Source organism: Amphiprion ocellaris, chromosome 20 (genome assembly GCF_022539595.1).
Source record: "Amphiprion ocellaris isolate individual 3 ecotype Okinawa chromosome 20, ASM2253959v1, whole genome shotgun sequence".
In the NCBI taxonomy this organism is placed as follows: domain Eukaryota; kingdom Metazoa; phylum Chordata; class Actinopteri; family Pomacentridae; genus Amphiprion; species Amphiprion ocellaris.
Window position 1 is genome coordinate 26,587,552 of NC_072785.1, and position 10,640 is coordinate 26,598,191.

The 10,640-nt window shown below is 35.8% G+C and overlaps 1 long non-coding RNA gene across 1 annotated transcript; it reads right to left on the reverse strand.

Moving 5' to 3' along the window:
- Positions 1 to 476: 476 nt before the first annotated feature.
- LOC129347783 (uncharacterized) lies at positions 477 to 8,498 on the reverse strand. The gene is made up of 2 exons (XR_008600038.1): positions 8,370 to 8,498; positions 477 to 8,055 (listed from the first exon to the last, which is right to left on the reverse strand). It is a non-coding gene; the product is annotated as an uncharacterized LOC129347783 (long non-coding RNA).
- Positions 8,499 to 10,640: the final 2,142 nt, after the last annotated feature.

Here is a 10,640-nt window from a genome sequence, read left to right on the forward strand (position 1 = left end):
AATAACATAGTATGGCCTGTAGTTCATAGTACAGCATGTTGGCAAGAAAAAAAAAACAAAACATAGATTATTATGTGGTTCAAAAAGCGTAAAATGATAGGATGTTGCCTAAAATTGTCATGTATATGTGGTTCAAAAAATGTCATAGTGCAGTATATTGTCAAAATAGTATGTAATTCAAGAAAACATCAGAGTATATGTCATCTAAAAAATGCCATAGAATAATAATTTCATTGCACAAGTAAAAGTATAGTAACTTTTAAAACTGTTCGAATTCTTATATGTTGCTAAAAAAAAGCAAAAAAAACTAAAACAAAAAAAGTCACAGTAATATGTCAATTAAAAAAGCCTATAGTATAGCGTGTCGCCCAACAAACATCATAGTATAGCATGTCGCTCTAAAAATGTCACAGTATAGCCTTTAGTCCACAGCTGTCAGTAGGTGAGGAGCAACACAAAAACAGTCCAAACGCTGGTTTCCAGAGGGTTAAATGAGTATTTATTTGAAAGAGGAAGTTTGCAACAACACAACATGTGAGGGGGTTAAAAACAAATGGGTGTTAGTAAAACAAAAATAAATAAACTGAACTAAAAGTGAACTTCACGTTGACATTGATGGGCATTCCAACCAGGAACAAAGTAAAAGATAATCAATACGAAAAAAACTCTTCCTGTTCACCTCTTAAAACCCAAAAACACACCGCAGTAGCACCCTAAACTAAAACTACCAATGGGTTCTCTGTTTTCCTTTCTGAACAATTCAAAGGTCCCTCTCTATCTCCCCACACATCCACCAACCACTGGAACACATCTCCAAAGTTCTGCCGGGCCAGCTCAGCTTCCCCTCAGAAGAAGTGCTGCCACCTGCCAGATGAAGGAGCCTTTTGAGAGGCAGCTGGCATCGTGATTGGACTGTACTTTAGTCTGTTCCAATCCAGCTTCAGCTCCAGAGACGGCAGGCAGGACGAGTCAACGGAGGCCGGGTGGACGAAGGCATGCAGCTGAGTACAATCCAGAAAACAACAGAGGAGGAGTGCAGGGCCAGAACAACCAGAGTAGCATCGTATGTCTCTTAGAAAACATCATAGTATAGCCTTTGGTATGAAAAAACACCATCATATACATCGTATATTGTACAAATAACAAGTCAAAGGAAAGAGACATACATTGTAGAATTGTAGTAATTGTGGGCTGACTGATTTACTGATTATCAGTATTTTATTTTTTACTGATTTACGGTAATAAATACATTTAAAAAAGGCGCTACTTTGGCTCTGAGCCTTTATCTACCTGTGGTCGCTCTGTCTTCTGGAGTGATTTGATTGGTTATACGTCACGAATAAAACTCCTTTAACTTAACATCTGTAAACAAAACAAAAACGTATCAACAAAGTTTCCTGTTAGAGTTTGTGTTCTTGTAATTTAACTCCAAGATTTTAAATACTTTCATTTACTGCAAATGAATATCTACTCCAAATGTCTCAGTAATAATCATTATCAGCCTTAAAAAACCACAAAACACCCCTCTATACTCGACCACACTTAGTACAGTCTGGTTCACCCTTCTATAAATCTGCTTGGAATCTTCCACTTCCTGTTTGTCAAAGTGGCCTTCTACCTGGACAGGTTTTGTTGGAGCTCATGCAACAAACATTTTGGGTAACTGCACTTTAATATGGATGGATGACACTGAATTAGAGTCTGTATTAATGAGACTGAGTTAAGATGTGTAGCTCTGTCATTAAATAGGAAATTATTTCTCAGAATTCACAGAGAAAAGTCTGAAATGTTTGCTAGGTTAGCGTCCCACATGTTCTTTGGCTCAGCTAAAGCTAACTCTCCAACTTCTGGATCTGTTGAGTTGCTTGTTGTTAAAATATCTTGCTAGAGGTGCTGAAGCTCAGAAAGTCTGAGATGTTTGTTCAAAATAAGCTCATTCTCAAGTCTTATCTGAACTGTCCTCTTTTGTTTGAACTTTCCCTAAACTTAGGAGTTAATGACAGAGCAGCACATCCAGACTCAGTCTCATTTATGTAGAGATTAAACTTCAGTGTCATTCATTGATGTTAAAGTGCAGTTTTTCAAATGTTTGTTGCACATGCTCCTGACCAAACCAGTCCAGGTGGAAGACGATGTGAAGAGAAAGCTCCAGAGGATGAATATCACACATTTACGTTGGAAATAAATGTCCTTTAATTAGACATTGTCATGCAAAAGTTGGATTTCCCTTTAATGATGTTCAAATCTTTGTTGAGTATTTTGTTGATGTTGGTTTCTAAATGTTTTTTGACACTCGGCCCCAAAGATTAAAACCTTTTACGGCTCACAAGCTGCAACAATTCACACATTATCAACTATCTTTCTGACTAAACTAACATAAAAAGTGAAAAACTGCCTGATTCCTGCATCATGAATGTAAATCTTTTTGGTTTTTATGACAGTAAACTGAATATATTTGGGTTTGATATTTTATAAACCAAAACAAGAAATGAATTAGTGGAGAAAACAATCAACAGATTAATGGACAAAGAAAATGTGTTTTCCAACATATATGGCTGAATTACTCCAACATTACAAGATACATACAATTTGAATTCAATTTTATTTATATAACACCAAATACAGGTCAAATTGTCTCAAGACGCTTTATTTTTGTATTTTTTTGTCATATTTAAAATATGACAAAGTAAGAAATTTAAACCTCTTGACTAATCCAATTTATTACTTGGTTTTTAAGAAACTAATCGACAACTAAAATAACTTTCTCCAATAAAATAAACATGAGGTCAAATAGAAGGAAGAGTTTTAAATACTGCAGTCCCATGATGACAAGAATAAAGTTTGTCAACAAAAAGTAAATCTGCTGGTGGATTCCATGAAAGTCCTAATAAAGGATAATAAAGTGTGATACTAAAGGTTTGTGGTGCTAAAAATGTACAAGTAAAGATATGAAGTTGAACATCTGGGTGGAGGTTGATAAAAGTTGACCTCCCTTCATTTCTCTGGAATCAACTCCATGGATTTTATGGATGGTGGTTAAAGACCTGCTCTTCTAGTCGTCTTCCTTCTAGTCGCTGTAAAAAGTCAGTCCATCCTGGCCGACTTCAACACCTCTTCATAACTTGTTCTGCCTCCGACCTGGTGGAAACTCCAGAAACTGGGGAAAACCTGTCGAGACTCGAGGAACTCGTGGAGACTCGAAGAACTCGTCGGGCGGGGGAAGGTGTGGTGGGCGGTTGGGGGGAAGTGGGGGAGTAGAGGGGGGAGGCCGCCACCCACCTCCCCGCCTACTCTCCGCCCTGACTCCACCCAGACTCCGCCTTGGCTCCACCCATGTGGTCACTTCACCAACTACGATGTCAAAGGGACGACGAATTTATTTCTTTGTATCTGATCTGTAGCTCAGTGAGTTAAGGATTTGCCTATGGAGCTGCAGGTCGCTGGTTCAAGACCAGACACTTCTTAAATTTTCTCAAAAGTGTGACAAAGACAAAGAAAGAAAACTGCCACTGGCAGGTCTTGAACCTGCGACCCTCCGCTTGGTAGTCCTCTTCTTATCCTCCTGAGCTACTCGCTCAGATACTAATTCTTCTTTTTTTTGCGCATTTATCATCTATTTTTTGTCGTTTTCGAGTTTTTTTTTTTACTTTCTCTTTTCTCGACCGTTTTTCTCAGGAGGTTGGACTTCAGCCTTTGTGCTGGAGGGTGGAACCCTCAGTTCCAAGACTTTCCAAGCCTCCAGACCTCCCGAGTCCTCAGGACCTGAGCTTTCACACAGTCTGAGGGCTGAAATTTTCTGAGTCCCACAGTAGTTCTCTGCTAGTTTGAACCTTCAGACAGTCTGAGGGCTGAAATTTTCTAAGTCCCACAGTAGTTCTCTGTTAGTTTGAACCTTCAGACAGTCCGAGGACTGATATCTTCTAAGTTCCTGAGTAGTTCTCTGTTAGTTTGAACCTTCAGACAGTCTGAGGACTGATATCTTCTAAGTTCCTGAGTAGTTCTCTGTTAGTTTGAACCTTCAGACAGTCTGAGGACTGAAATTTTAGAAGTTTCTCAGTACTTCTCTGTTAGTTTGAACTTTCTGGTGAACAGAAGCCTTAAAACTTGTGACCATGAGTCTTGATTTCACATTAAGATCATCCCTCTCAGTTTTTCTCAGACCTTCACATGTGGGTTTTTTAGAAATCCTCAACAAACTTTGATTCTCTTCACTGAACAGTAAAGTTTGTGGAGATCAGAAGGTAACATTAGTTTGATTAATGCCTTCAACTACTAGTAGACTTTATCTGGAAATCAGTTTTCTTAAATGAGTTCTTAGTAAATCTGTCCACAATCAAACCAAGAACATAGAAAGAGGAAATGTTTGAAGAAACAACTTGTTTTCATTTCAGACTAGAAAACACTTTATCTGTTTTTGCTCTTTTGATCATTTTATTGTTTCTTCTGTTTAATTTGATCTTCTAAAGTTTAACTGGTGCCCTTTCAAAGGTTTTATCTTTAGTTTGATTCTTCTTAAATGTTTAGTTTTGCTCTTTTCTCACCTTTTATTCTGTTCTAATGTCTGATCTGATTTCGAAATGTTTTATCTTTTTAATGTTTAATTGTTGTTTTTTTCAAATGTTTTATCGGCTTGTTTGAAAAATTTCCTTTTCTTTCCTAATGTTTAATTTTTTGATTAAATCTTTGTTAAGGTTTTTCTTTTTAAATGTTTTACCACCTTTTTATGTTTAATTTTCTTTTTAAATGCTTCACTGTATTTTCTGTTTAATTCCTATTTGAAGTTTTATTGTCTTTAAGATGTAATTTTCTAATTAAACGTTTAATTTTTTAATTAAATGTTTTGTCTTTTTAAAGGTTTAATAATCTAATTAAATGTTTTGCATTTTTTAAAATGTTTAATATTCTTCTTGTGTAATTGTATTTTTAAATGTTTAATTATGGATAATATTTTATCTGAAATTTTTAATATTTGTATTTTAAAAATTTTGTTTAATTTCATAGTGACATGTATTGTATCTTGTTGAATTATCTAATTCTATATTTTGTCTGTTTAATAGTTAAACATTGCTCATCTACATATTTTTGAATTTACCACCAGCTATATATGTAGTATATTTAATGCCAGAGCTGTACACCATAGCAGTAAACTATAATTAGTTTCCATGTTAGTTGTACTTTGCATGTATCATCTGTCTTATCATGCACGTATTATACTGTATGTTTTATGGTCCTTGTGTCCCCCCCCACCTCTCTATCTCTTCTGTCCCTCTCAACCCATCCGGCCAGCAGCAGATGGGTCCCCCCACATTAGAGCCGGGTTCTGCTCGAGGTTTTTTTCCCTGTTAAAAGGGTGTTTTCCTTGCCACTGTCACCTTTTGGCTTGCTCTGGGGGTCAGGCATATGGGTTCTGTAAAGCGTCTCAAGACAATCTGACTGTAATTGGCGCTATATAAATAAAATTGAATTGAATTAATAAAATATGTTGTGTCCAGGGGATGGAGGGAGTTTATTGAAGTCTTCTTGGGCTCACAATGTAAATCATTTAACATATAAACTTGATATTCAGTCAAAGGAAACTGGAAACTGCAGAGTGACAGAAGAACCAACAATATCTCCTGTTTTCTCCTTTAATGAGTCGACTCTTCTTGTGCTTTCAGACCAAAGAACTACAGACTCTTCACAACCTGCTCAAACTCTTGGTACAGGACCTCACCACACGGGTCAAGAAGGTTTCTGTCTCATTTCTACTCTGAAGCTCACCTTCTCCTGCTCAAACTGCTGACAAATGTTTCTGCTGCTCTAAAGTCTGGTCTCCAGAACTTCATAAAAACTCTCAAAGTCTCTTCTGCTGCAGGTTGCTTTGTAGAACTGTTCCAGAAAACCTCACTAAACCACATGGAGGGGCCTCAAGATAGTCGTCCAAATGAAACCATACAAAAACCAAACTAGCACAACCCAGACGCTAAAGTCTCCTGCAGCCTACCAGAGAACCTCTGAGAACAGAGAATCAGGACAGGAACTCTTACCTTCTGGACAACCAACGTTGCTTCACAAACAAGAATACAGAATGTGTCTGACCAAAAACCTCTGAAGACTCACTACAGCCAAGATAAAGATACAACTCAGCTGGACCAAATCCACTAATCACTGCACACATCAGCACCATGTGCTAACTGTGGCTAAAGAACCACATTTACCAAGACAACTATTCAGTACAAAGCCCTAAAACACACCAAGAAACACATTAAAGATGATTTTACTGCTGGAAGCTGCAAGCCAACGCCTAAAGAAGAAACTAAAGCAACGGAACCAAACCCAGTTCACTGGTGAGAAGCAGAGGAAATGTTTGTCTGCAGCTAAATAAAGCAGGAAGACACTGAGCTGCTCAGGTGTTCCTGATAACACTGAGCTGCTCAGGTGTTCCTGATAACACCAAGCAGCCACCTGGACAGCCAATAGGAACACAGCTTACTGGAAGTCCAGAGGGCTGGGTTAGTGAAGGAAATTTAGTTTAAAGTTGAAGCAGAAAGTTACCAAAGAAAGTTGAAAACCACCTTCTGATACCTGAAATCTCTGAGTTTTCACACAAAGAACACCTGAACATGTCAAACTGGTTCCATAGTAGAACCATCATTGTAAAAACGTCATAGTATGGTGTGTTGCTCAAAAAACATTAGGATCCGGCTGTCAGGGGACAAACATGTAAGAAACATGAGAACAGAGAGAACCCAACCAGTAGGTCACAGTTTATCATCATCTAATCATCTCCTGAAGTCCATATGGTGAGAGACATCAGTATCTGGTTGTTCATTTACCAGAGGATGCTTATAATCATGCTGATGTGGTCTGTACTCTACACTATTTTAGTGACTCAATAAATGCCTATGTTGTTTTTTTAAATGCTTTTTAGTTTTTAATAAACATTTAAGAGCCTCTATGTAATCAATAAATGGCCTTTGCCTATCTTAAGAAAAAATCACTCAGAACTCTGATATGTTAACAGTACTAAAAAAATCAATAAATACATGCATACACACATAAATAAGTTAATACATTAACTGTGTTAAGATAAGATTTAGATTTTAAAAAGTTGTTTATGTTTTTGCAGAATCCAGTATTGCTCACTGGTTGGTCATTACATTTTGTTAGTTTGATTTCACTGTTTAAAATGATGCCACCTCTTTTCAGACAGAACCTGTGATAATAAAACAATACAAAATGTTTAGTTCCGTGTTAATAAAGCACTTAAAGCTTTAAGTATGGCTAAATGCTTTTTTCAAAATTAAACATATCACTCCTTAGGTGGTAGTGGCCCCAAGTTCAGTAAAGTTGGAAAGATATTCACAGATTCAGGCTTCCAGCATCAATAACTCATTAGATATAGGCTGTCAAAACATAAACGGTGCCTCTTTCCCATTGTTGCAAGGCAGACAATGTGCTACAAGCCCAGTTTTATCAAAAGTAGCTGTCTTTCAAGCTACAGGAATAACATTGGTGTCTATGGAGTGAACAGGGTCCGTCTGCAATTTGCAAAACCGCTGCAACAGTAAAGAGAGACAAATATTCAATAACTTCACTCTTATACATTGTAGTGTCACTAAAATCACTGCAGCCTTCAACTGGCTCCTGTTGACAAAGTGTTTTAACAGAAATGTAAATGCTGTAATTTGATTCTTTTAATGAACCATGTAACTTGAATGGATGTGATGCTGGTGTGACCACAGTGCACACGTCTGATGTTGCTCACAGTGGTCCAAGGGACGCTCAGGGAGTTTGTGTGTTTGCTCAGACTCAGGAAAAATTACAGGGAACATTGGTTAGCACATGAATAAAAGTGTGAGTTTTTATGCAATACATGAAATTATCTGGGTAAAAAGGAGTGAGGGTTCTCCAGGTAGGTATTTTCAGAGTGGCACAAGGTATGAAGGTGTCCCCGTTAAAGAACACGGCAGCCAGACTTTCCAGGTTAATGATGTTTATTGTTGTTGCAGATAACTCTGTGCTGCACTGTAGACAACTGTAGCTACTTGTGGATAACTGTGGCTGGCTGTGGTTCTGAAACATCACAAACAGGAATACTGAATCAGTAACACATTCAGCATAAATGTAACCACAATAATAATAATAATTATACTATGAAACAGTAACACAAATGCACATAAACACAATAACGAAGGGCAAAATATTATGCATGGCTCAGCATTTCAATCACATGACGGTAAGGACAACGTAACCAAACCCGCTCGGACAGACAACATGGTGGGCTAATTGCTAAGCTAACGTCCGTCAGGTAGTGTCTCTAAACGATCAACAAGTAACACTAAACAGTACATAATCATGCTCTACTGGTGGAACACACGACCACTCACCTTCATCATTTACACACAGCAGGTTAAAGAAGAAAAAATGCAACATGCATCCAGTTCAGACGTGCACAGGAGAGAACTAGCGAACAACTGTGCAGCTATGGAGAAAAACAACGCCACACACGAGGTGCGTTCAAGGACATTACGTAAAAAACACAAACATCCGATTAGCTCAGCAAGGGAGGAAATACAACTACAACACAACCCATACAACATCATGATCAAAATATGAGGGCTTTCTAACACTGGGTGACCCCAAAATTTTGAACGGTAGTGTATATTTTTAATCAGTTTCCTTAATTATCTCCTCTCTGCTCCATGTAAACACTGCCTGCAGTTCAGCTGAGTTCAGTTGAAAAGTCTCTATTTTTGTCACTTCACTGTTGATCCCAGCTCAATTACAAACGGCTTCTTGGTCGCAACAAAAAAGCGCAGGACTTTCAGTTATTTACAGAATCCTGAAAAGCGACTTTTTAAATTAAATATCACGATTTTAAGCGCAGATTTCGATAATTTTTCTGACCAAAAAATGCACCTCACTCGTAATTTGTTCAAGGATAGTTGGGAAATTTAAAAATCTGATGATTCCTTCTGTTTATACAGTTTCAAGCTCTGTTAAATGGTGTGATTGAGGCAGCTTTCATTAGACAACATGCCTTCCAAACCACCTTCTATTGACTATTAATGAAGAATAAAGTGTGAGAGTCTTCTTCATTGAATAAAGCGCTTGGTGATGTTTGTGTTTGTAACTGAGCCTCTTTATTGTTCACCTGTCGTAAACTGAAACCTTGTGACAAAGCAACAATTTGTTCACCAACATGGTTTTGTGTTTGTGTGACCTGACCTCTTCTTAACCCACATATCTGTTTACTTAAGAGCAACACAGAATCAGCAGTATGTGGTGAGAATTTGTGACACGTGGAAATAGCAGAGAACAGATAAGATATAATTATAGAAACGACCGTTTGATGTCCGCTGCTTCTGTGGACTTGTGGTTGTTTATTTTTTAAAATTGCTACAAGTGTCATAACTGTTTTTCAGGAAAACAGAGAGAAGAGTGACAGTATATAAACACAGGGGAAATAATAATCTAACCTACAAAGTTATAGAAATCAAGAAAAAGCCAAAGAACACAAAGAAGTTTTAAGGTGCTGTTTTAATATGTGCTCTTGTTTGGTTTGTATGGGTCTAAATGGGGAATCTGTTCCAGAAATTAATTAATAATCATAAGAGGAAATGATAAAACTGGTGGCAATATCCTTTTAGGGAATCTTTGGATTTGTTGTGATTTACATGTACAATATTTTAACCTTGAAATTTGTATTAAATATGATATTAAAGAGTCTAAGCTTTGATATTTAAGTTGTTAAAAGTATGAGAAAAAAATATATATATATATGAGAAAATGTATAATATTATAGGACCTTGATCTTAATATTTAAATTAGGCTGTTATATGTATATAGAAACAATTTTTTTAAATATGACAAAAAAAATTAAAATATATGACAAAATGTGTAATATTGTAGGGTCTTGACCATAACATTTTAGTTATTCTGGTAAATTTATACATAAAAGTATGATAAGAAATATATTATTTTATAAAAATGTATATTGTGACAGCATTTTTGCTTTAATATTTTAATTTGCGAGGTAGATGTATGTATAAAAATACCATAAAATATTTATTATTATTATTATTATTATTATTATTATTATTATTATTATTATTATTATTATTATTATTATTATTATTATTATTATTATTATTATTAATAATAATAATAATAATTTTAAAAATAATTTTAAAAATAATATAAAATATTTAATATTGTAGGGTCTTAAAATTAAAATTATTACAGTTTGTTCAGTTAAATTGTATATCATATAATGTTGTAGATTTTAAATATTATTATTTAGGATAGTCAGGTAAATTTCTGTAGTATGTGATACCGTAGGGTCCTAAAATTAACAATTAAATGATGAATTTGTATAACATAATATTATCAGCTATACCTAGATTATCAGCTATACCTAGATTAGTCAAATAAATTTATACAATAAATAGTATTGTAGGGTCTTTCCCTTAATGTTTAAGTTAGTCATGTGGCTTCGTATAAGAAGTAATATTGTTAATGTTATTATTTGAATTTGTCAGGTAACTAAACATAATATTGTAAGGTCTTTGTAACATTAATCTTCTTTTTGTTGGGAAATACAGAATTTGTCATACAATAACATAATCTATGAATTATGGTGACTAATTTGATGTCAG